At 39.3% G+C, this 24,542-nt stretch overlaps 1 pseudogene across 1 annotated transcript; it reads left to right on the top strand.

Annotated features, from left to right (window-relative positions):
- The first annotated feature begins 246 nt into the window (after nucleotides 1-246).
- On the top strand, nucleotides 247-1,496 carry LOC309545487 (L-lactate dehydrogenase A chain-like; annotated as a pseudogene). Its single transcript has one exon. The product of its transcript is annotated as an L-lactate dehydrogenase A chain-like (transcript).
- The last annotated feature ends 23,046 nt before the right edge of the window (nucleotides 1,497-24,542 follow it).

Genomic DNA, 24,542 nt, shown 5'->3' with positions numbered 1-24,542 from the left:
GATCGGACACAGTGGTATTTTGTCAACAGGTTTCAGGCAGTGATTCATTATTGATGCTAATATTTTTACACTAACCAATCAATATACACTTTTAGGGATTTTTTTCTTTTACCAAAGACAGGTAGCAGAATACATATTGGCATACATTTTTGAAGAAATTAGAATTTTTTTTGATATGTTGTAAAGCAGAATGTAAAAAAAAGAAAAAAAACATTTTTTTCATTCAAAATGTTTCTGTCTTGCATGAGCGAGCGGAGAGGACCCGGGATCGAACCTAGACATCAAGATGGCCAGCACAAAGGAAAAGCTGATTCACAATCTGGTGAGCGACCCTCCCTCTTCCCACAGCAAGGTCACCATAGTTGGCGTGGGCACAGTGGGCATGGCTTGTGCCATCATCAGTATCCTGCAGAAGGAGCCGGCCGATGAACTTGCTCTGGTTGATGTGATTGAAGAATAACTGAAGGGTGAAATGATGGATCTGCAGCATGGCAGCCTTTTCCTGAAGACCCCAAAGATTGTCTCCACAAAGATTACAGCGTTATGGCCCACTCCAAGCTGGTGGTGATCACAGCTGGCACTCGTCAACAGGAAAGAGAGAGCCGCCTGAACCTGGTCCAGCGCAATGTCAACATCTTCAAATTTATCATTCCCAATATTGTGAAATACAGTCCAAATGCCATACTGCTCGTCGTCTCCAACCTTGTGGATATTTTGACCTACGTGGCCTGGAAGATCAGCGGCTTCCCCAAAAACCGGGTGATTGTCAGCGACTGCAACCTGAACTCAGCCCGTTTCTGCTACCTCATGTCAGAGAAGTTGGGGATCAATTCACTGAGCTGTCACGGCTGGGTCATCTGTGAACAGAGAGACTCCAGCGTGCCTGTATGGAGTGGAGATTGAACATGGCCGGCGTGTCCCTGAAGACTCTCAACCCAGATATGGGCGCTGATTCCGACAAGGAGAACTGGAAGGAAGTTCACAAACAAGTGGTGGAAAGTGCCTACGAGGTGATTAAGCTGAAGGGTTACACTTCCTGGGCCATTGGCCTCTCAGTGGCAGATCTGGCTAAAACCATACTGAAGAATCTCAGGCGTGTGCACCCCATTTCCACAATGATCAAGGGAATGTACAACGTGAACTATGAAGTCTTCCTCAGTGTATCATCTGCTCTCAGCAATCAGGGAATCACAGACGTCATCAACATGATGCTTAAGAAGGACGAGGAGGATCGTCTTAAAAAGAGTGCAGACATGCTCTGGGGCATCCAGAAGGAGCTTCAGTTCTAAGCTGCTTCATGTTCACGCGTGTCCGTTGTCTTCTTTTTTGTGTTTTTACGTTGCAATTTTCGAGTAGGTCAAATCCCTCGTGTCGTAATTTCCTGTATTAGTGATATTGCTAATGGGAATCCTTGCTGCTGTCACAGCAGATCCGCCAGGTGATATATTGCACTGCATGGCTGCGGTAAGGGTTAACGTACATTTGAAAAAACATAATCCTTGACACATTACGTATATGTCCTTTGGGTGAGTCTTCAAAGCCTGACGGAACGAGCTTGAGTATAAAGTGCACTGTTGCCATCAAGCAGCAGGGGCGTCATTTATTTTCTAAACCAGACTAATCCGAAGCTCTAGGAACTTGATGCCATCACTCAATTCTTGACCCTAATATTGTCTACACAAAAATGGCTACCTAGGCCAGGCATACTCTTTTTTATGATCCACTGACCTGTAATGCAGTGACAGTGCAAGATCATGAGGTTTAAAGAGTACCTGTCACCAGTACGGTCAAGTGTACTTTTTTGCTGACTCAAACTATATCAATGAGGATTCAGCAAATTACTAGCTAGGACCTATTTGTAGCGCCATGCTATTGTAATACCAGGTCATCAGTCCCCATAAGCCTGAATACTTACGAAACCGCCATGTTTTTCTGCAGGAGGGTGATGCATGTAAGATACATTGCATTAAAGCAGCCCATTGAATCAATAAAAAACGCACATCACCTTTAATTGTGTGCTGTGGTGCAATGGCTGCTACCATGCTGTGCGTTGGGGCAAACGCAATGAATGGCGTTGCAACGCACCACACCTAGAGCCGTGCATTGCAGTAATGTGCCCATTTTAGTGTAATTGGGTGCAAAAGGAGGCTTCCAAATCAATAGTGCACTGGTGACTGCTTATGGGAATTTAGCCATGGGCGACAGGTGCACTTTAAACGCAAGAAAAAGATATATATATATATATATATATATATATATATATTCACAGATAAAAATGTTGTCAGATGTATTTTTATTTAAGGGAATTCATGACATAATAAAGTAATATTGTTTACAAAGCAAATACATTATTCTATGGCATCTTCATGGAGAATTGCCTTCCCCACCCCCCCACTAAAGAATCAATCTATTGGAAAAAAACAATCTATATAGAGAAATCTATATACAGTCTGTTGGTGTCCTGATGTATTTTGTCTTTCTTCTTAATAGAAGGAGAGGGTTTATGTTTACTGTGCAGAATGTAATGTGTAGGAAATGGGAAAACTGAAAGGCAACAAGATTTTGGCACTAATAAAAAAAAAAAAAAAAAAAATTGAATAAAATGAAAAAAAAAAAAACGTTTGTCTTTTTTCGTTTATATAATAAAAAAAAAAAACTAGTGGTGAACAAAAAAAAAAAAAAAAAAAGTAAAAAAAGCTCTGTTTGTGTGGAAAAAAATGAAATACATTTCATTTGGATACAGTACTGCATGACTGCACAATTACCAGTTAAAGTAGAGCAGTGCTAAATAGCAAAAAAAATGAATGGTCATGAAGGGGGTAAACGTTCCATTAGTCAAGTGGTTAAATGCAATTTATGTATGTACTGTATGCAATTTTCTTTATTCTTATATCAGTTGTCTGCAGATTCTGCTATAATACATGTATGCACAGTTAACTTGATGATAGATTGATCACAATTTTGAGTTGTGTTCTTAATCAGGCTTTGTTGCAACTTGCAACAGTGGAGGGGAACGATGTAACTATACTGACTGGCAGGTGTGCCTTGATCATAATACTGGTTTTGCAGAATAATTGGCAGATAAACAGTTTCTATATATGGGTTTAAAGTGTCTGTGTGTGTCTGCATGTGTGTGTGTCTGCATGTGTGTGTATGTGTGTGTGTGACTGTGATCAGCTTCAATGTAGTTAATTGCATCAATATCAGGTTTTGTTGTATAAAACCCCTTTCAACTTTTAGCTTTCGGTTATGTATGTTTTTGGAGCAGCCATATTTGTTCATTACACTTATGAAGATTGTGTCCTATTTAGTAGTCCTATTTAATGACACATTTACAGAGGACACTTGCCTGGCAGTAACGGTCATCTTGTTACCTTAATTCAATCATTCAAAGAACAAAGGTTGACCACACTCCAATGGCCAGGGAAATCCAAACGTTATTGCACTCAATCCATATCACAAAGACATCACCGTTTCTAGATCACAAGATTGTTAACAGCAGTTAACTTTTTTTTGTTTTTTATATAATAAGTCTTTATTAAATTTCAAACAATAAACAATATACAAATACACAAGTATATAAGTGTAACGGACCGTTTCAGCAGACAAGGGGTTAAAATCCGTTTAGGCGATATGCCCCTTTCTGAGAGACAGGCACAGCTACTTGCAGGACATCAAACTCCCGAACTGGATACAAAATAGCACTCCAACCTGGAACCTCACGAATAGCTGCTAGCAGACGAACAGGAAAAGCATACATCAGCTTACACTCCTAGCAATCAGTCTCCAACAGCATACAGTGAATCCCCCCAAGAACGAGACAAAGCTCCGAGTTGAGGGTAAAACAGGAACAACAACAACATTTATTGGAAGAACACAGCACACTTTTATACAGAAATTGGAACATCCTTTCCCCCAACAACCGCTTTCCCATTGGTCAATTGCACAGTACCTGCAGTCCCCCATAAGGTCCTCTCCAGACATGCAAATGAGGGCTCGAAAATGAGTCAGTAGTGATTGGTCAGATAGCTTGACCAGGAGGGCTGCTATGCAAATGAGGACTTGAAAATGAGTCAACAGGGATTGGTCAGATAGCTTTGACCAATGCAAGGAGACAGAAGCCCCAGGGGGCAATCAATGTAAACTATAGTCAGACACAGAACAATGGTTCCCTAACGAGCCCTCAATACACATTACTCTGAGAGTCAATACCTCCCTTAGCAGACAACAGGTGAGATCATTAGCACACCTGACAAAAGGTGAATGGGGAGCCACCTTAGACAGCCCGTCTCCTCAGAACTTCCTGTAATGACCATATTAGGAGTTGACTTCCTGTTCAGAGAGCTCATGGCAAATGGGAACAAAAATCTTCATATTACAAGGGAGACATTATTCTTGAATATGACTGTCCCATTTGTAGTAGTCCAAACCATAGTGTCAGTGTTCAACACCCTCCTGGTCACCCTGCATCCACCAAATCCATACGAATTAGAACCAGGGGCTGCTTGTTCGGTAGATAGAATCTACCGAACGGCTGTGCAGAAAGGGAGAAATAAATCCTTCTGCACCGTAAAATTAACCCTTTAGCTGCCGGTCCATAATCCAAAGGCAGCAGGCGGGCAACCAGGCTCCTCCAATGCAATGTAGCGAGGTTGGTCTCGTCACAATAAGTATATAAAATATAAATGTACATATACATAAAGAAAGGAAAAAAAAACAGCAAGAAACAAACAAAACAAAAAAGGGGGGGGGGGGGTAATATCCAGTGTGTATCTTATACTTATTTGTGCATTTCAGCAGTTAACACATTTTACGCAGAATGCGCTCAATCATACCAGAGATACACCTGTAATGAGTCTACTAAAGTACTCTCAACTTCAGCTGAACTTAATTTGGTGTACCTTCTACACTGCATCTATCGATTGCAGTAAAATGGTAACATTTTATTAACAACATAACTAAAATAAAATCACAATATATTGTTAAAAAGTACAATATTATATATAGGTTGCTGCACACAGGGAATATAAATACTTTAAACATATATACTAATCTAATGAATGAAATACCATAATACCCCATACATCCAAATATACAAAGTACATTCATTAATCACATTGTGTCTATATAAATGAATGCATAAATAGCCATACTGTTCCCGATTAGGGATGATCGAAATGCCCAAAAAAATGCCTGGGCATTTTTTTTTTGGCGCTGGCATTTTTTTGGGTTATTTGGAGGCAGGCAAAACATCTGAACTTCTGTATAGGGGTATATATATATACACACACACTGATATGTATTTTACATTTACACATATATAGGTGTGTTAGGAGCCTAGCCATATTAATGGAAATTATTTCATTAGCAAAAGTATAGTGTTCTGCTCCTTTAACACCTATATATGTGCAGGTGTATATATACAGACATAGGTGTATGTATATATATACCCCTATAGACATGTTCAGATGTCATGCCTGACTCCAAACATGTCCTCAAAAAAGCACTATCAACGCCTGCAGCAAAAAAAAATGCTGACGGGAGCGGAGCCATATTAGTGCTCTGAAAGTGACAAAATACAAACGATCTCTTTTTTTATGGTTCTGGACATGCTACAGAGCTAAAATTTCACAGGTACACTTTTTAGACCCCCCCAGCTACGAACCAAAGTAAAAATCAAAAAATCTCTCTTTTTTTTTTTTTTTCAATAATTGGCTTTTTTATCAAAAATGACAATTTTTAAGAACTTTTTTTGTGTGATTAATAGTCAATGGGGCATGACCCAGAACCCTAGGCACTTTTTAGGGGCATTTATTGGGTTTTAGGGCTTTAAAATGGTGTTTTTTGATTACCGAAGTTCGGGTCCCATTGATTTCAATGGGGTTCTGAAATCCGGGCCGAACTTTCGGGTAGTTCGGATGTTCCGGCCGAACCAAACATTTCAAAAGTTCGATCATCCCTATTCCCGATCTCCACAGCAGTGCTAAATCCATCTCTGAATATCACAGGACCTCTATATGAGCATGTTCTCAAAAGAGAGAGAGAAGCCAATAAAACTAAAACTGTAAAATGTAAAGTGACATACGAAACCAGAAACATCACAGGGCTGAACCAAAAAATGATAATTTCAGCCTGATTGATACATCACAAAAACCAAACAGGAAATATGTTGTAGGAATCAGAATATTATCTCTATAGCATCAACGTAAAAAATGCGAAAAGGAGTAGTATGGCCTCACTCATAATAATGGGTAGCATCACATTTAAAATTAGGGCCATTAAGGATCCAGGTTCGAAGGTGAAAAATCCAGAACACATCCCTTCTGCACAGGAGATGAAACATATCTCCCGCTCTAGATTTGTAGATGGATTAATTCTAATATCTCTAAGATGTTCATGAAAGTGATCCCTGAGTCTCCTGGTAGTATACGCTGCATACTGTATGGAGCAGATTCTACAATTAACAATACATATAACATATTTAGTATTACAATTATAAAAGCATTTGATTTTGAATGACCTGCCATTGTTGGTCCATCAAATTAAACCTCCAGACAGTATGTGCAGGCAACAGGAGCTCTCAGGCAGTCGACATTTTACATTTCCCTTAAGGTGGGGCCATTTGTGGATTGAGAGTACACAGGTGTGAAAAAACTAGGAGACTTCCCAAAGAACAAGCTTTTCTAGAAACAATATTGATACCATCCCCTAAAATATCGGAGAAGGTCTGGTTATTGAACAGAATAGGCAAGTATTTATTGACAATATTAATGATTTGTCTAAATTCCAGATTATTAGAAAAAAACCAATGATGGAAGATCCTTTCTATTACACCTGCTCTTTTTATTCACCTGAAGCAATTCTGCTCTATCCTTGTTGTTGGCAATATTATAAGCCCTGTTCAAAGACCACCTGGTGTAACCTCTTTCCAAAAACCTTGGATATAGCAAGGCAGAATCCCATTAAAAATCTACTGATTCACTACAGATACGATGGAACCGTAGACATTGTCCAACCAGGATCCAACTGATAGTACGTTTAGGGTGACAAGATTGAGGTAATAAAAGACTATTTCCTGCTAAAGGGTTTTCTGTATAACTGGGTCATTACCCTTTCTTGTTTAGCTATTAATTGGACATCCAGAAAAAAAATTGTATTTCAATGTAAATGGCTGGTAAATCTTAAATTGCACATATTGTCATTCATGTAAGCCAAAATTGGATCCAAATATCCCACCTCTCTGTCTGATGAATATTAGATCATCTATATACCTAAAATAGGTCTTGGTATGACCCATAAATGGGTTGCTGTCTCCTTAGATGTGAGACCACTCCAACCAACCCTTATATAGGTTAGCGAGCAAGGGCAAAAGCTTTGCCCCCAACGTGGCCCCACACCTTTGGAGGTAGCAAACACCATCAAAGACAAAAAAAATCTATGTGTCAACAGATTATTAAATATCTTCAAAATATAGCTCTGCTGTTCAAGAGATATTTCAGTATGTTGTTCTAGGGCTTGTCTTTTATCATGTTAACTTGTCATCCACTGTTCATGCAGTATAGATCATACAACCATGCTTCTTTATTAATTGCAATTTGCAGTTGGTTAACCTTGTTTTTCAGTTGTGATTGGTTAAAAATGCATGATACATGTAGCCAGCTAGGAATAATATAATGCCCAAACTATAGTTACTCAATGCCAGGATTTTTGAAGGTGCAATGCATACCTTAATGCCACTGACACTGAAAGCTGGATATGCTCGAGGGGCTCTTTGGTGTACAGAAGAATCAACCACAATTACCAAGTTGTTTTCTTTTATATGTAACTGTTTTCTTTTCATATATAACTCTTCTAATAAATTTATAGCCTTTTTCTTAAAGTCTGGGTCTCTTCCTGTTTTCAGACATTGCTAAAAACTGTGACCAAATATGGAAAACTGCACAGTTTCATAGTAAACCACTGAACAAAAAAATAATTATAAATGTATTAATGAATTACTATTAATAAACTATTGGTACTGTAGGCTTATGTGAAGCTGAAGGACATATCAAAATTACTTTCATGTAAACATTACAATAATAACAGTAAATAAGCACACAACAAAATTTGCTATGGTTTTTAAATATATATATATATATATATATATATATATATATATATATATTTGTATATATATATATATATATATATATATATATATATATATATATATATATATATATAAAACAACATTATTTTTGCTTGAAAATGAAAATATGAGATTGGAGGTGTTAAATGCTATTTTACCAATTTTGTTTAGTTCTGGTAACACATATAATTGTCTTTCATGGCAAACGTATGAATTCTATAACTTTATAATTAGCTTGTACAGAAACCTCAGTGTTTGTAAAAGTAGTACATTTCTTAAAGCTCTCAACGATAGTGTTCAGTGTCAGTGTGTTGGGGTCTTTTATTTAATCAGACTAAGCTGCCAAGCCTCTCCTCTGGCTATTAGTCATGACAGATCATTTATTACTTTATCTGAATACAGATGTATTTCTCTTTCCCTCTCTGCCATTCTCGGCTCTGCAGATTGTCAATTTGCAAAGCAGATTGCTCTCATGAAAATATATATGAATTGCTGCCTATCACTCACATTCCTCATTCGGCACTTTCTGCATGTTTAAATGACTGGGAATGATTAGCAATTTGGTAGGCCACATCCATTTCAGTCGGAAAATATTATGGGTACATGCTTCATGGGAAGCAACTCTCCCATTTGTCATATTCACCTCAACATGCTGTATGTAAATACAATTTCATGAAAGAGATGATTTTCTTTCCACAGTTGAATAAAGAAAAATACAGATTTGTTTTTTGTGCTCTGAGAATACTGGAAAAGTACTGTAGCTATGTGACATTTTAGTTCCAAGTGTTTCTTTTGTTTTCAATATTCCAAACATGACATCTAATAATTTTTTGTTTATCTATTATATATGCAGTTGAATCCTATAATATGTAACATTATTGCTACTTACACACTTGGCACACAAACTCACTGGGGACAAAATCAACTAGAGTCTACTAGACTTCTGTTATGGTATGTTTCCCTTGTTGGTAGGACCAGCAAGATGTTGCCCATTGTTGCTTCCTCATAAACAATCGGGAATTTGCAGCTTTTTGGCAAGCAAATGAGTTACTCTCATTGGGAAAGGTACAGAATATGGCTTTTTTTAAGATACTGTACTTTTTTTTTTTTTTGCTTTAAGGCTTTGTTTTTCAAAAAGTAGGATTTTTTTTTTCAGTAATTGTATTTTGAGGTATTCCCTTCTTTTGTGGGTTTTTAAAGGGTTTTTTGTTTTTAAAGTTGGCACTGTGACAACGTGCACCTAATCCACATCATATTAAAACACTCACATTTATTGAATCCCCTATTGTCATAGATAAAACAAAAGTAAGACATGCATAAATTAGGTCTATCTCCTCTAATTAAACCTGCCCTGCTTCATATGACTTATTTCGGTATTGGGATTGGTAGGCTGCCATCATCTTTGTACTACCAAAACTAGCTATCCTTAATATCAAAAATACTAGGTAAACTAGAGTGACCACGTTCATTAGAACGAAACATACTTCAGAATAGTGGTAGCGGTGGCATCTTATCATCTGTAAGGACGCCGGACACAGTGTGTAACCGATTTGCCTATGATATCCTTCTTTCTTGAAGTACATGTCTATACCAATAAATAGTTTTTTATGGATGTCTGCGCAATGAGTTGTTTCCTCCTTTTTCATGTGTGACACAACAAGCTGGAGTGTGGATTACTAGCACAGATTGATGTTAATAATATGTGGTTTATCCATCCATACTGAGAGCCTGGATTTGCTAAGAAAGTGTCATCCCATAGATGAGGCGCTCTTTGCTTGCATTGAAAAAGCTGCAAAAAGTCCGTGTTTGACCTGCAAAGGTCGGTCCATCTGGTAAGAGGCAAATCCTCTTTTGTGTGCAGTGGAGAACAGTTTATTTAAATAGGTTCAACATCTTATACAGGAAGAATCCCCTCTGAATGGTTGTTGGGAATCTATACCTGATCACACCTGCTTGTGCATGGGACTTTTTTCATCTATTTATTTAACCATGGACTCACTTTTGGTTTAATTATTTCACTTTGTGGAAAAACATCCTTTTTTAATTGATGCCATTAATGATTTTTTTAGCACTGTTGTTTTGGATAAGCACATTTATTTTCTATACCGAGGCATGGATAGACCTACCAATTTCTCTTTTTGGGAGATGTCATCTATTTAAAACAGTTAGCGTCACCCGTTTATTGCACCCCTTCAGACAATTTTACTTTTGTTGAAGCATGAAGATTTACAAAATTAAATAAAATTTGAAAAAAATATATAAAATTTAAAATTATAAAAAATATTTAAAATTATAAGAATATAAAATTAAAAAAAAAAATGTTATGGCAAAAGAAAAGACCACGTATTGCTTTATCAAAACAAGAACTCTATAGAAGTTAAGGAGTAAAGACAAACCTACCAAACATAAGAGTATATAATTTAGCCTGCCTTCTGCGCATAAATCTGGAACTTTAGAATCCGCAATAGTCTACCCATATTAATTGACAGCTATTGGGCACAGTAAACTGAAATTACTGCCTAATAAACCTCAACACAACTTGCTACTTCAGGACACAGTGGCCACATGGAAGGAAATCTAGAAAAAGTTAGGACTTTTCTCCATGTGTATCTAGGTGCTTGTCAATTCATGGTAACCCTATATTTCCCCAAAGTATGAAACATGAAGCCTTTTCTATATGAAAACACAAGGGTCTATCACAGGTCTTCTCAATTTTTGAGCCGGACTCTGACAACCTCAAGTCCTTTAAAGATCTCCCTACTACTTTTGCTTTGCTTGAATATCACTTTTTATACTACCTACAATGTAAAATTCTGCTGCCCGTTGAAGGCCAAGAGATTTTAGCTATCTTCATTAGACCATGTGATACAGAGTCAAGCTTACTCAATCTCTGACATCTACCAGCCCCTAACTTAAGCTTCACAAAACCATTTTCGTCTTCCTTGGTATCTAAAAAAGATTTGAAGTGAAGATGCTACACTTGCTGATAAACTAATTAGTGGCTACAATAGGATCCTGAATCTTGTGGTGTAGGAGACCTGGAGAGACTCACAATTTTTTTTTTTTGTATTCTTTATTAAAATGTTTCAGTACAGAAACTAAATGAAAGAAGCACAAAAGACATTAGCAATAGTGTTTTGCGTGCGTTTCTAGCAACGTTACTTTGCGGTACAACCAAGGAAACTTAGACCTTTGTGGTATATAAATGTGCTTTTACTATGCAAAAACAATCTGTACATACAAAACTATTACAATATTTAGGAGCATAATACAAGACTAGCAGATACAGATAAAGATAAAGCAAATATACTTAGCTAAAAAGAAGTTAGCAGCCATGGAGTCTCATTCCAATGCACATGGCTCAGGGAAGTCAGGTTTAGCTTCTTGCTTCATAGATGTTTCGTTCGAGACTCCTAACTTGCAGCTTTGAGCAGTCATTTAGACTTGTGATTAAGGAATATACCATCCCCCCTAACCAACACCATTTGTTCTGAGGACAAAAGGGCTGTTTATCCATTGTACAGTGACTTTGAAGGGGGGGGGGGGTTAGGCTTGGCCAAACTTCCTTTCTAAAATCTTCACAAAAGAAAGGTATCATTAGTGAGCCACTGTTAAATATGCACAACACTCCACCCCTTGGCTCACAAATGACATAATGCCTCCAACTTTACATAAAGACATCTAATAATTCTCCCACCCCCCGGTTTATCTTAAATAAAACACAATGGGGGAACTAAACTAAAATACAACCCCCTCCTATAACTATGAAGGTATTTCAGTCTTTGGCTAAAAGTTCATTAGAAAAGTCCAATCTAACGTTCTTTAGAAGACAAGTCCAGGCTTGTAATACATCAAAAGGCCTTGCTCTCCATAGCTCTTGCGGTCTTCCATCATTCTGTCCATCATGTAACCACTTTCTCTGGTCTTCCTATGGATCAAATCGGAGACAGCCTGTGGAGTGGAAAACAAAGCGGATTATCTGTTCCTTCTAATAATACATATACAGTAGATCCCGGCCCTTCAGCTACAATCTCTCCTCTAACTGACTTCTTGCCTGGATCTCTGACCAACACTTTTCCACCTGCCTGTATCCACTTCTGACCCTCCCAAAGGACATCAATAGGGAGGAGAGGAAATATACTGATATTTCCTAGAAGATCACTGCTGTTTATTTTGGAAGGTTTGATATTATAGAGCCTCACCTTCCACTCTTGCTGGGAAGTATCCACTAACCAATCAGAGTCCCAGCCACTGTCTTGAAGCTCATCTGCCAATGCAAATATAACTTCAAACCTTCCTGCCAGATTCCCTCTCATTCCTAGATAGGCTTCAGCTTCAGATACTTCACTCTTGGTTTCTATGTCATGGGAAGCAGTAACTTGGTACCTGTTAAACCCTGTTCTTTCAGGAACCTTGTGTAAATACTGAACTCTGCACTCTAGCTGTGGAATCTGCACCCCAGCCCCAACCATCCTTTCATATGGTGTGCTTTTGGCTAGTGGCCTAGAATTTAACAACATGACTGCCTGTGTGAGGACCCGATCTCACCCCCTTAGTGTACATGTGGGTGTAAGTTTGCGTATCTGGTCCTTCAATAGCCCATTGTATCTTTCAATCCAGCTGCCTGTGGATGGTATGGGATGTGACACAACCAGTACACTCCAGAATCTTTGGCCCATTGCTGTACAGTTGATCCGGTGAAGTGTGAGCCATTATCACTTTGGACTTGTTTGGGACAGCCATACGCAACAACAATTTTCTGTAGCAGTTGAAGTGTTGCGGCTTGATCTGCGCGTTTGCAAGGATGAACAAACAAAAGTCCTGAATTGGTGTCCACTGCAGTGCAACAATACCTCAGTCCATTGTTTCCCCGGGGCAGGGGACCTATGAAGTCAATCTGCCAAATCTCTGCAGGCCTCTCTCCCCTCTTAATCGACCCGGTGGAGTACTTTTGCAATGGCCATTGTCGCACTTCTCCACACACTGTACAGTTGCCTATTACAGTCCTTATCATGTCCATTGATATGGGAAATCCTCTTTGCTGTGCCCATTCATATGTGGCTTTCTGCCCCAAATGTCCAGATTGCTTGTGGGCCCAGTTGGCCAAGTTCATCAAGACAGGATCAATTGGCACAACTGCATTCACCTTGGCAATTTCGTCTGCCACTCTGTTATAGTTCTCAAAATCTGGGACCAGGGGCACATGTGCATCAACATGCCCCACTTTTATGGTGCGGGAGTGAGCTTCCTTCCAGATGAAGTCCCAGACTTCCTTGCCTCCCCACACCACCTTTCCATGAATCAACCATTCATTGGACTTCCACGTGGGCATCCAAGTTGTCAGTCCTTTAAAGACCGCCCAGCTGTCAGTGTAGATGGTGACATGGGAAGGAAGATCCTCCTGAAGAGTCATCACTACAGCTTTCAACTCTGCATACTGACTGGACCCTCCAATTCCGGTCTCCTGCAGGACTGTGTCTGTACTCGGGTTGTAGGCTGCTGCTGTCCATTTACGACCAGACGAGGTGACTATGGCTGAACCATCAGTGAACCATGCTGACTCCTTCATCTTATCTGACAGAGACTCAAAGGGTGGAGCCTCCTGAATGGGGGATAACTGCAGCACAGGAATTTCTTCTTCTGTATGGGTGAAAGTGACAAGCCCAGCCAACTGTTTTGAAATGTCTCTGACATCCCCAGCTGCAATACCCCCTCTTTCTTGAAGGTACCACTTCCATTTCATCAGTGTTTGGTTCTGGGCTACAGCTGCCCTAGTGGTCAGTCCATCATCTCTCACCCATCCTGCTATCGGCAATGCAGTATGGATGGTGACTGTGTCCTTTCCTGTAATGGTCTCTACGTGTTGAAGTGCTGTGCTGTGTAGGCCCCAAACAGGTACTTCTCTAGGGGCGTATATCTCTTCTGTGCCCCTGTAAGTTGTTTGGACCAAAATCCAATGGGTATTGCTCTCAGTCCCTTCTTTTCATTTGGCTGCCACAGACTCCAAGATATTGTACCATCCTGCTCAACTACATCCAGCTGAAATGGTACTCCTTGTCTCACAGGTCCCAATCCTTGATGCTGCAAAATGGCTTCTTTAGCAGCCAGGAATGCGGTCCGCTGCTCTGAACCCCATGTGAACTCAGTCTTTTTCCTTGTGACATTGTATATAGGCCTCAGAATCAGTCCAAGATGTGGGATGAATGATCTCCAGAATCCCACAACTCCAATGAACTTCTGTGCCTCCTTTTTGGTAGTAGGTGGCAACAATGCCTGGATAGTTTGCAAAACTGTCTCTGGAATTTTCCTCTGTGGCCCAGTCCACATCATTCCCAGGAATTTCACCTCTGTGGCAGGTCCTTGGACTTTGTCTCTGTTGATAGCCCACCCTCTGTTCTCCATGTGCTGTATCAGCAGGTGCAGTGCTTCAGTTACATCTTCCTTTGTTCCAGAGATCATGATGTCATCAATGTAGTGAAACACAGCGACTTTCAGATTTAGGGTGCTTAAATCTCGGGCAATCAGTCCATGACAAATCGTTGGAGAATGAAGGTATCCTTGAGGAAGAACAGTGAAAGTGTACTGGCGGCCATTCCACACAAAGGAAAACTGGTTCTGACACTCTGGGTCTATTGGAATCAAAAAGAAAGCATTAGCCAGGTCTATTGCAGCATGATATTCTCCTGCCTCTTTAGCAATTTTCTCAATGATTGAGATCATATCAGGTACAGCTGACTTTAATGGAGGTGCCACTTTGTTTAGACCTCTGTAATCCACAGTCATTCTATATGTCCCATCAGGTTTCTTTACTGGGAACACCGGAGATGAGAATGGACTTACAGCAGGTCTAAGGATCCCTACTCTTAACAGTTCCTGAATAGTCTCCCCAATTTCTTTGTGGCCTCCAGGAAGTCTGTATTACTTGAGACAGACTGGCTTCTCTGGTGGAGGAATAAAGACAGGGGTCCATTTTGCATGACCTCTGACCACAGCCTTCACCGCCCTGACCAGATACGTTTTATCAGGATACCCGAATGTGAATGTACCTTGTTCAGTCTGAATAGACTGACCTTGAAGTACATCCATCCCAAGAATATTTTCAGGTAACTCTGATACCAAAACATTTGTCCAAAATCCTGGTCCCTTGCCAATAGCCAATTTCACCCGTGTCCTAATTGCTGGTGTGGTTTGCCCTCCCAAACCTTCTACATAAATCACTTCTCCTTTGTGATGGGAAGGATCTCCTTGCAAAAGTGTAACTTCAGCTCCAGTATCCACTAAAGCCATGACATGTGTAGGAGGAGACGACTTCCCCCACCATACAGTGACAGGTGCATATGGGCGTCGGTCTCCTGCTGTCACTGTTCTTATTGCTATTACAGGAGACCCACCTTCCCTTCATAAAGGATAAGGGACCTCCCAATCCCCTTTTCTAATTCTCTCTAACTCCTCCCCAGGATAAAGGGATTTGGGTTTTGGTTCATGTTCAGTTTTGGGAATGGGTTTGGGACTAACAGGAGGGGTCTGTTCTGTTGTCTCTAAATCTAGGCTGATGTTATCTTCACTAGGAGTAGTGTTTCTAACCCTGACAGTTTTCCCCACTAAATGTTTCCACCGCTTCAAAATTTCTGCAGTAGAGATGCCATCTATCTCACTTTTAGGTACTCCTGCCTTTAATAGGTCCACCCACATTTGTTTCCTAGAGATAACTAGCCTGGTTTTCTCTTCACCTCCTGTCTTCTCTTCCACATTCCCTTTCTTCTCTTTAAAAGTTCTTTTCAGCCTGTTCTCTTCCTGTCTGACCTTATCTACTGCCCTGACAGGTTTCATGAATTTTGCTGTTTAAACCCAGGCCTCCCAGCAAAGACAATAAAGGAGCCCTGAGATTAAATGGTGCAGACTTCATTAGCTTAGAGCGCAGAGCAGACGTGAAGGGTTCCATATCTGGACCCATCCATTCTGGAAATGTATTTAATCCGGTTATACAACCCATCTCACGTAACCTGGAAATACCTTCTCCTAATGTTCTCCACGAGTAGGTATTTTCCAGGTCACTAGGATTAGCGTATACTCGGACTATACCATCTCTCACGAGGTCTAAGAGTGAAAAATTCACACTAAACTCTCGGGCTTTTCGCATGGCCTGACGCAATTGTGGATCATGGGTTAACACTCCCAAAGCCACTGCTTCCTTGCCTGACAAAACAACACTGTCCACCCCTTCATCCCACAAACGTAAGAGCCAACTCAATAGGGGTTCCCCGGACCTTTGTTTGTATTGTTTTGCCAGCTCATGGAGTTCAGTTTGTGTAAACTCCCTGACTTCTTCAAATTCAACATCTCTGGGGTTGCGATAATGCACCTCCCCATCTGCCATATCCTCTCTATCATGTTGCCTTTTCCTATGCTTAGTAATGAGAGGTCTGGCACACTTTTTCTTTCCCATTGGATGATCATCATCAGAAACATCAAACACTATCTCCTCATCCTCACTATCATTGGAGGAGACATCCTCACAATCCCAGGTTTGGGATGTGACAATGGCACGTACCCTGGCTTTACTAACAGGTTTACGTCCCTTTCTTTTCCTTAAGGCATTAATTGATTTGGCCATGAGGGCTGCACACCGCTCTTGCAAATCATCAGCCCTACTAGCAGTTGAACGCACACACTCTGAAGCAACTGCTAGCTGGTCTTTCAATAACTTAACTTCTGCCTCTGCCTTCTCCCTTCTCTGTGATTCTGTATAGAGAGCATGAAGAAAATACCAACCCACTGTGGAAACTGTCCTCTTCTCTGCTTTACTTAAATCCAACCCCTTAAGGCTAAAATCTACAAAATGATCTGAGATTTTACCACCCCAAGTCTTATTCAAAGGAGAAGCATACTTTGCAAATACTTTAGCAATAGACTCCCACTCATTGTCTCTGGCCCAGATAGGTAAACTGCACATTTCCTTCTGGACACCAGAAACCTCTGCAGCCTTGCTTTTCCTAAACAGCTTACGCAGCATTTTTTTTTTTTACCTAGCACAAGCTACACAACACACCACAGAAAACAGGTCTGTTTCAGTTGAATTTATAGCGTAATCCCGGACGAGCCCCCAAATGTTTTGCGTGCGTTTCTAGCAACGTTACTTTGCGGTACAACCAAGGAAACTTAGACCTTTGTGGTATATAAATGTGCTTTTACTATGCAAAAACAATCTGTACATACAAAACTATTACAATATTTAGGAGCATAATACAAGACTAGCAGATACAGATAAAGATAAAGCAAATATACTTAGCTAAAAAGAAGTTAGCAGCCATGGAGTCTCATTCCAATGCACATGGCTCAGGGAAGTCAGGTTTAGCTTCTTGCTTCATAGATGTTTCGTTCGAGACTCCTAACTTGCAGCTTTGAGCAGTCATTTAGACTTGTGATTAAGGAATATACCATCCCCCCTAACCAACACCATTTGTTCTGAGGAAAAAAGGGCTGTTTATCCATTGTACAGTGACTTTGAAGGGGGGGGGGGTTAGGCTTGGCCAAACTTCCTTTCTAAAATCTTTACAAAAGAAAGGTATCATTAGTGAGCCACTGTTAAATATGCACAACAAATAGATAGACCAAATAAAACAATCCATATGTTATAATTGAATTCTAACTTATTACAACCTGCAAAAAACAGGCACTGTAACTATAAACACAAGGCCAGACACATTTCTATCTAGGTTTATACAATGTAATATTAAAACATTCTGTCTGCACAATGGGATCTAGAGGCCTTTCTAAGTAAAAGGCGACACTGTTTGTCTATTGTGAATCCTATCTCATGATTGCTAGATGAGCCCCATGAAGCCCATATAGTGAATAAATACCTGCTGACCACCCTATAGCACTTTTACTGCTACAGGACGACAGCTGTGCACAGGATTACGCATTTATATGTGATCCTGCACTTCCACCTGCAGGAGGCATGTGCATGCTGCCAGAGGGCCGCTTCTGCTGTGATAATTCATAGCAAAAGCCTATCTTCGGGTGTGGGGCACTTGATGCCCTCCAGCATCCGCCGATCCTCAGTAAAACACAGAGATCTGAGATATGCCTATGTAAACAAGGCATATCTCAGTTCTGACGGGGGGGGGATGTATTCTGTGTCCCTAGAACCTCTTCCCCTGGGGAAAGCAGTACATTGTGTAGACAAAACATTGGCTAGGCAAACATGTAACAGTTGCATTTGGGTACAGTTTCGCCTGACTGCGCAATTGTTTGTTAAAAGGGGGGGAGGCTCATGCGATGCTCTGCGCCCACAGAGCCGCACTTTGTTAATGACAGCCATCTTGTAAGTAACCATAGGATTGGATAACCCTTTCCTCCCTCCTCATTTTCATATATGCGCTTTTAGTCGATCAACAGATAGTTACATTTATACTTTTTATACTTTTTACATTTATACTTTTGACAGAGTTTTTGGCATCCGCTCCTGAAGAGTGGTATTTAGCCATGAAACGCCATGAAATGCGTAGAGCTACAAGGATGTCATCAATTTTTCTACTATACAGAAACTAATCGCTACTCAATCAATTTAAACAGTTACTTACCAATTGAACGTTTATTGCAATTCTGTGTGATCCAAAACATGATATATATTAGGTCCATGACTGCTGCAGCAAGTTTTTGATTCAACATTCATTACCATGGTGCACCCTGCAGACCGCCTACAGTATGGCAATAATGTAGCAACTTTGGACTGTGTGGCCAATCAGAAGTGCTATAGTCCTTATACTCTTTATGCATATTTTGTGTACCTGCAAATGTATCAGACTGATCGATATGTTTGTAATATGCTGTTTATACATGAATTGCTATTTTACATGTTGCACTTTGTCTATTGATGTTGTACAGTAATAAAATGTTTTTATTACCCATGTTTCCCAGCGTTCTGGTCTCCACCTCACTCAAAGTCCCAAACCTTTCCTTTTATTCATGTAACCAGGGATGGGGGCACTATATTCGGTGCTCCATTTAAAGTCCCAACTTCTGCCTTTTTCTAGTTTGTTAAAATAACGCAGCGATGTATCGCAAAAAATGGCCTGGTTATGAAGGGGGGTAAATCTTCCGGAGGTCAAGTGGTTAATGACTATGTCAAAAAAAGACCAACAAATTCCAATTAATTACTGCTAGCATAGTAGAGAGACTCACAAGTCAAGCTTCTCCACTAAACTTAGCTGCCTGTCTGCTATGCGGCTCTTACAGACCTTCCCTCGCTTTATCTGTGGTCGTGCCCACGCATCTCTGACTACTGGGGCCAGTTTTATGGCCAGTTTTATCCATGGGGACACTCAATGCTCCGTCTCTAAAAATCCCCTGCTAATAATATTTGCTTATGGCTCACTGAGAGGACATCCCACCTCAAAACAGTCTGAGAGACTCTCCCACTGCTTGCAATGGCCCTACATCTGTCTTTTGGTTGCTCGAAAAATTTACTTCTTCTACAGTGTCAACCATTTTGGACCTCAAAAATCAGCTGAAAATTCTACTATACAGGAAGAAACTTTATATGTTATTATTTTACTCTATCTCCACTAAACTTATCACATTTAGATGGCGAGCTTTTATGGACTTCACTCTACCTACTTTGAAAAATACTGCTCTGTTGTTCTGATTCTTAGAAAGGTCTCAGGAATACTCTCTTGTCACAATGTTGTCAGTTGGTCTCATCACCAATCCAACTACTTGTCATTGCAACTAGGCCTCGCGGACCTTTCAGGCATTTCCATATATTTCAAGTCAGCCAGGACTGGGGTATCTAAATTCTTGTTATTCTTCTGTGTATTTACCTGTTACTTTTGTTTGAACATTCTAGTCTAATAAGGGCACGCCATGACTCTTTTTGTCACTTATGACCCTTGCGGGACCTTTCATCATTTACATCTACCAACCCCTTTGGAGAAAATGTTATAGAACGTGTATGATCTGTTTCTGTCACATACAATGAACTGAGTATGCTTAACATTTGTATTTCACTGTAGCCTTTGAGTCATGTCCAAGTACATTTTTCCCTGTTTCCCATATTTACTATGACTCCTTTTTTCTATAAAACCCAATAACAAAAAAAAAAGCTGTCCCACTTCTGGCCAACTTTACAATACTGTGCAGTATCCTAATTCTTCTAGTAAAACCCCAGCCTGTGATTTTTCTCTCTAGGTAATTTGGGCTTAACCCTGCTCATTAAAATTGTCCTGTCACTGGCTAATTGTAACCTTTTGTGTTATCTGCTGTCTCCTAATTCATGTATTTAAACAACTTACTACACTCTTTGACTCTAGCACATTTTGCCCTTTCATTTCTAAATAAAACTGCTACTGGCTAAGTGTGCACTGCTGTACCCTCTACAGTTTCATAATTCTTGTAATGAAGCCTCAGCCCATGCTCTTTGTCTCTAGTGAATGTAGGTGTAACCTTGTTATTTAAAATAATCCTGCAACCAATTTTACAATGCTGTGTCATCTGCATTTTCCTAATTCTTGCAGTAATACATGTTCTATTTTTCTCTTTTCTACTTTCTCCTCACTGTATGATATTTCTTGCTGTAGTGCATGTTCACCTTTGCAGTACTTGTCTCTTTTTTTTTTTTCTTACAGTAGTTTGCCTATTACTCCTAAAAAGTGGTTAACAACAAGATTCACCTGATAGAGGTCAATGGGATTTGCTTCTAACTTAGGGTTTATTGAATTTTTTTTCCAAACCCTTGGTGAATTGTACCCAGGTAGAATTGCCTATTACTAACGTCCACACCTTAAAGATATGACATTTTCTAAATATTACAGTGCCATTCTTGAAGATAGCCACAAAATGACCCAAGGTAATGTACAGTACCTAATTTCTGCTGCACTGGTGAACTTTGTCAACAGTTCTTTCGTTTCTAAAATTGTGTGCCATACAAACAGTTATTAGATCTACTATTTTTTTTTATCCTGGTTCAACAGAACAACAGAATGAATAAAACACTATAATCTTTTCAATTTCTACAAACACATAATAACTCACATGACAACTCATATATTCACATTGTAGAAGTCACATGTCTTTTGGAACAAAGCTTAACCTTTTAACTCTCTCTGAAGTACAAAAATGGGTTGGAAAATACACTACTTATGTATTTTCTTTTTAAACAAGGCTTTAGGGAGGAAAACAACCGTAACTAGATGATGAGAAGTTGTTAAGAGACAACAAATAGCAAAATGATGCACCAGTTACACAAGGATTTCAAGCTTGTAGGCAACCCCCAAAACAGTAGCCAATTTCGATCACTATAAGGTAAAAAAGAATTGATAAATTCAGCACATATAACTGATTACTTTGAGATCATTAACTTGTACTTTCAAACTTTATCATTCATGGAAAAGTAAGTGTTACAGTTTGGATTTTTTTTGTATAACAAAATACTGAAAAGTTTGATATGATGAAAGACATTAATTTATTTGCCAGAAAGTTAGGTACTAAATGAAGGGGGAAAAAACAGTCTGGAACTACAGAATGCTTAAAATTATTACTGAATAAGAAAGGAAGGCAATTCCTGGGAATATAGATATTGGCAGACAAAATATGGCTAGTCCACATCAAATAGATGTTAATTTTACAAGCGTATATAAGAATAAGTCAGTAAAACGAATAACATTGTTAATCTATTTCTCTAGAAAAAAAGATATTAAAAGGTAATTAAAGTCAATATATTAATAAAATTCTAAATGATTAATTCAGAGCCCTAAATGACACTAGCAGAAATGAACAAATCTTAATAAAGCCTAATATTTGGCAGACAAGGGCAATCATATTGTGACTATGGACCCTGAAGAACATGTGCAAATGTGCAAAAAAAATCCTTAGCAATTAGAAGTGCAAATGTATACCCTGCTTTGCCCACCATGGTCCAATACACAGTGGGGTCAGGATAAGCCACTCTTATATCTGTCGTGATATATTTATTTGCTCTCTACCTATGAAATATGTATGTTTCTATTTTGAGTATTTGTTTGTGCTTTAGTTATTAATTATGTTTGTTGTATATATACAATTGTAGAAATACGGGTCTGTCTTGGTCTCTCTGGCCCAGATGAAGCCTTGTGCGTAATGCATCGGCTTGCTGGGGACCCTTAGACCGTGCTCCATCAGAGACCCTTTAACATCTGATACCAAGTATCGGCATTCCCTTTTGGGAATTTATTTCTACACATGTGTTTTTCTGTTTTTTCTTTTATATGTGTATGGGATCTATGCCCTTGTAATGTACATTTTTTAATGTGTGTTTAATAAAGATGTATTTTTTATAAATCGTGTGATATTCATGATCCTCCTCCTCCTATCCGGCCTAAAAAAGCCCCATCTTTTCTTTCTTGTGTTATTATTTATATAGGGGTATGGGCCAATATCCCAGTAATTTGCCATACATGTTCTCTTAGGTGTATAACACACCAATTTCCCTCTATCCGTGAACTTTGGGAGTAGGATGATTTTGACTTAAATAGTATTTTAAGTATTGCATATATTTGTTATTTTGTGCTCTTTTTTGTTGTCTTTTTCTACTAATCTAGTAATTACGGCCGATTACCTAGGAAATGAGTGGGAAGGATATATGCTAAAAATTCAAAAATAATGCTCTGAATCAATAGGAGGAGATGTAGAGCTTGATTTGGTTGTACAGAAACTACAGCGTGCTTTGGAACAGAAAGCCGGACTTTTCTGGCATATCAAATATTTTGAAAGATATATTGCTGAGGATCTGAATCTTAAAGGTCTGCGGGTTCAGGTCTTCCCCAATATTTGGGAAATTAGTTCAGAATTTAGAAACCAATGGCAACTTAACCTTAAACTATGTTCGACTAAAATGATGGAACTATTGATGGGGTATTACGAACAGCAGCTGGAAGCCCTAGATGGGGAGCAGAAAAATGCAGATAGAATATAAACAAATATTTGCCAAAACAGCATTTAAGGACAAAGAAAAGGAATTTAAAGAACAATTGGAAGGGTTCATTAAGGACCTAATTCAGAAAAAAGAACAGAAATTCTCTAGGGACAAACTAGCTTTTGGAGGTGGCCACGCTTATGCATGGCCTCAACCTCGTAATAAACCCACCAATAGGAAATGGAGAGGACATAATAGCAATAGAAGAAATAACTATGTTAATGACAGTGAATCAGATTCCGATGTCTCACAAATATCTTTTTCTTCCCGTACGTCTGAGTATCCACGATCTAGAAATCGCTCTTCTAGGAAAAGAACAAAAACCCAGGAGGATCACGGTGGTACTGACAAGAAAAGACTGGTGGAGGCTACCGCTACTTTTCACTCTTCTGGCAATCTTGGTGATGGCTCTGCTCGCTCTTTGTCTACTCTTAATTCACCCCCTGTGTCTCACTCTACCATCATGGAAACAGGTAGTAACCAAAAAAATCGCAACACAAAAATTCACAGAAATAATAATAGCTTAGTTCCTCACACACAACAAGCACTAATCACGACGTATGCAGGTACTGTCACCCCCACCAATATGGGTGCTATACCTAAAACCACATCTAAAAAACAATGACATGATACTTCACCCATATCATCAACGAATACCCCACTAGAGAATGATGCATCAACATTTACCATTATTAAGTTATCTTCTTACACATTATCACCTGAAGAGTTGGAAGTTTTACGCCGTGGCCTTAGCTTTTACCCTGACCAAAATACTACTCATTTTGACATAGTAAAGTACTTGAATTTATTTGCATGGAAACTTACATATAGATATATTTTTGACAAAGAAAGGCAGCAGGTCAGAAAGAATAAAGAAATGTCTGAACTATGGAAAGACTTTACAGTCCGTGACTTTAGGGCATTAAAAGATCTAATACAGTTGTTAGATGAAAATGAAACTGATACACAGGAGAACCTTATATCTACATTAAAAACTTGTGAAAATAGCCCTTCCATTGCATTAATTACACAATCATCAACAGGCAAGGGAATTACTCCTAATAATATCCCATTGGTAAAGAAAAAATCCACCAAATCCCCCCCATTACAAACAAACCCTAACATATGGGCATTCATGAACAAAACCATGGCAGATGTTAACCGCCTAAATATCAAAAACAATGACCATGACAATTTATCTCCCCCCCCCCCTAAAGGAAGCCATCATATCACTAAGAAAAAATTCAGAGATCGTAATTAAACCGTCCGATAAGGGGGAAATATTGTTATTATAGATCATTTCCACTATAAAAACATCTGCTGGGACATCCTAAAAAACCGTGAATGGTATAGGCCTGTCAATGAGGATAGGGTAATTTTGGCCCAGTCCAAATTTATGGCATTCATCAATGAAGCCTATAGGAAGGGGTGATTAATAAGGAGACCTATGAATTTGTAAAA

Source organism: Pelophylax lessonae (assembly GCF_965119305.1).
Source record: "Pelophylax lessonae genome assembly, chromosome: 2".
Taxonomy (NCBI): domain Eukaryota; kingdom Metazoa; phylum Chordata; class Amphibia; order Anura; family Ranidae; genus Pelophylax; species Pelophylax lessonae.
This window is presented reverse-complemented; position numbering and strand designations above follow the sequence as displayed.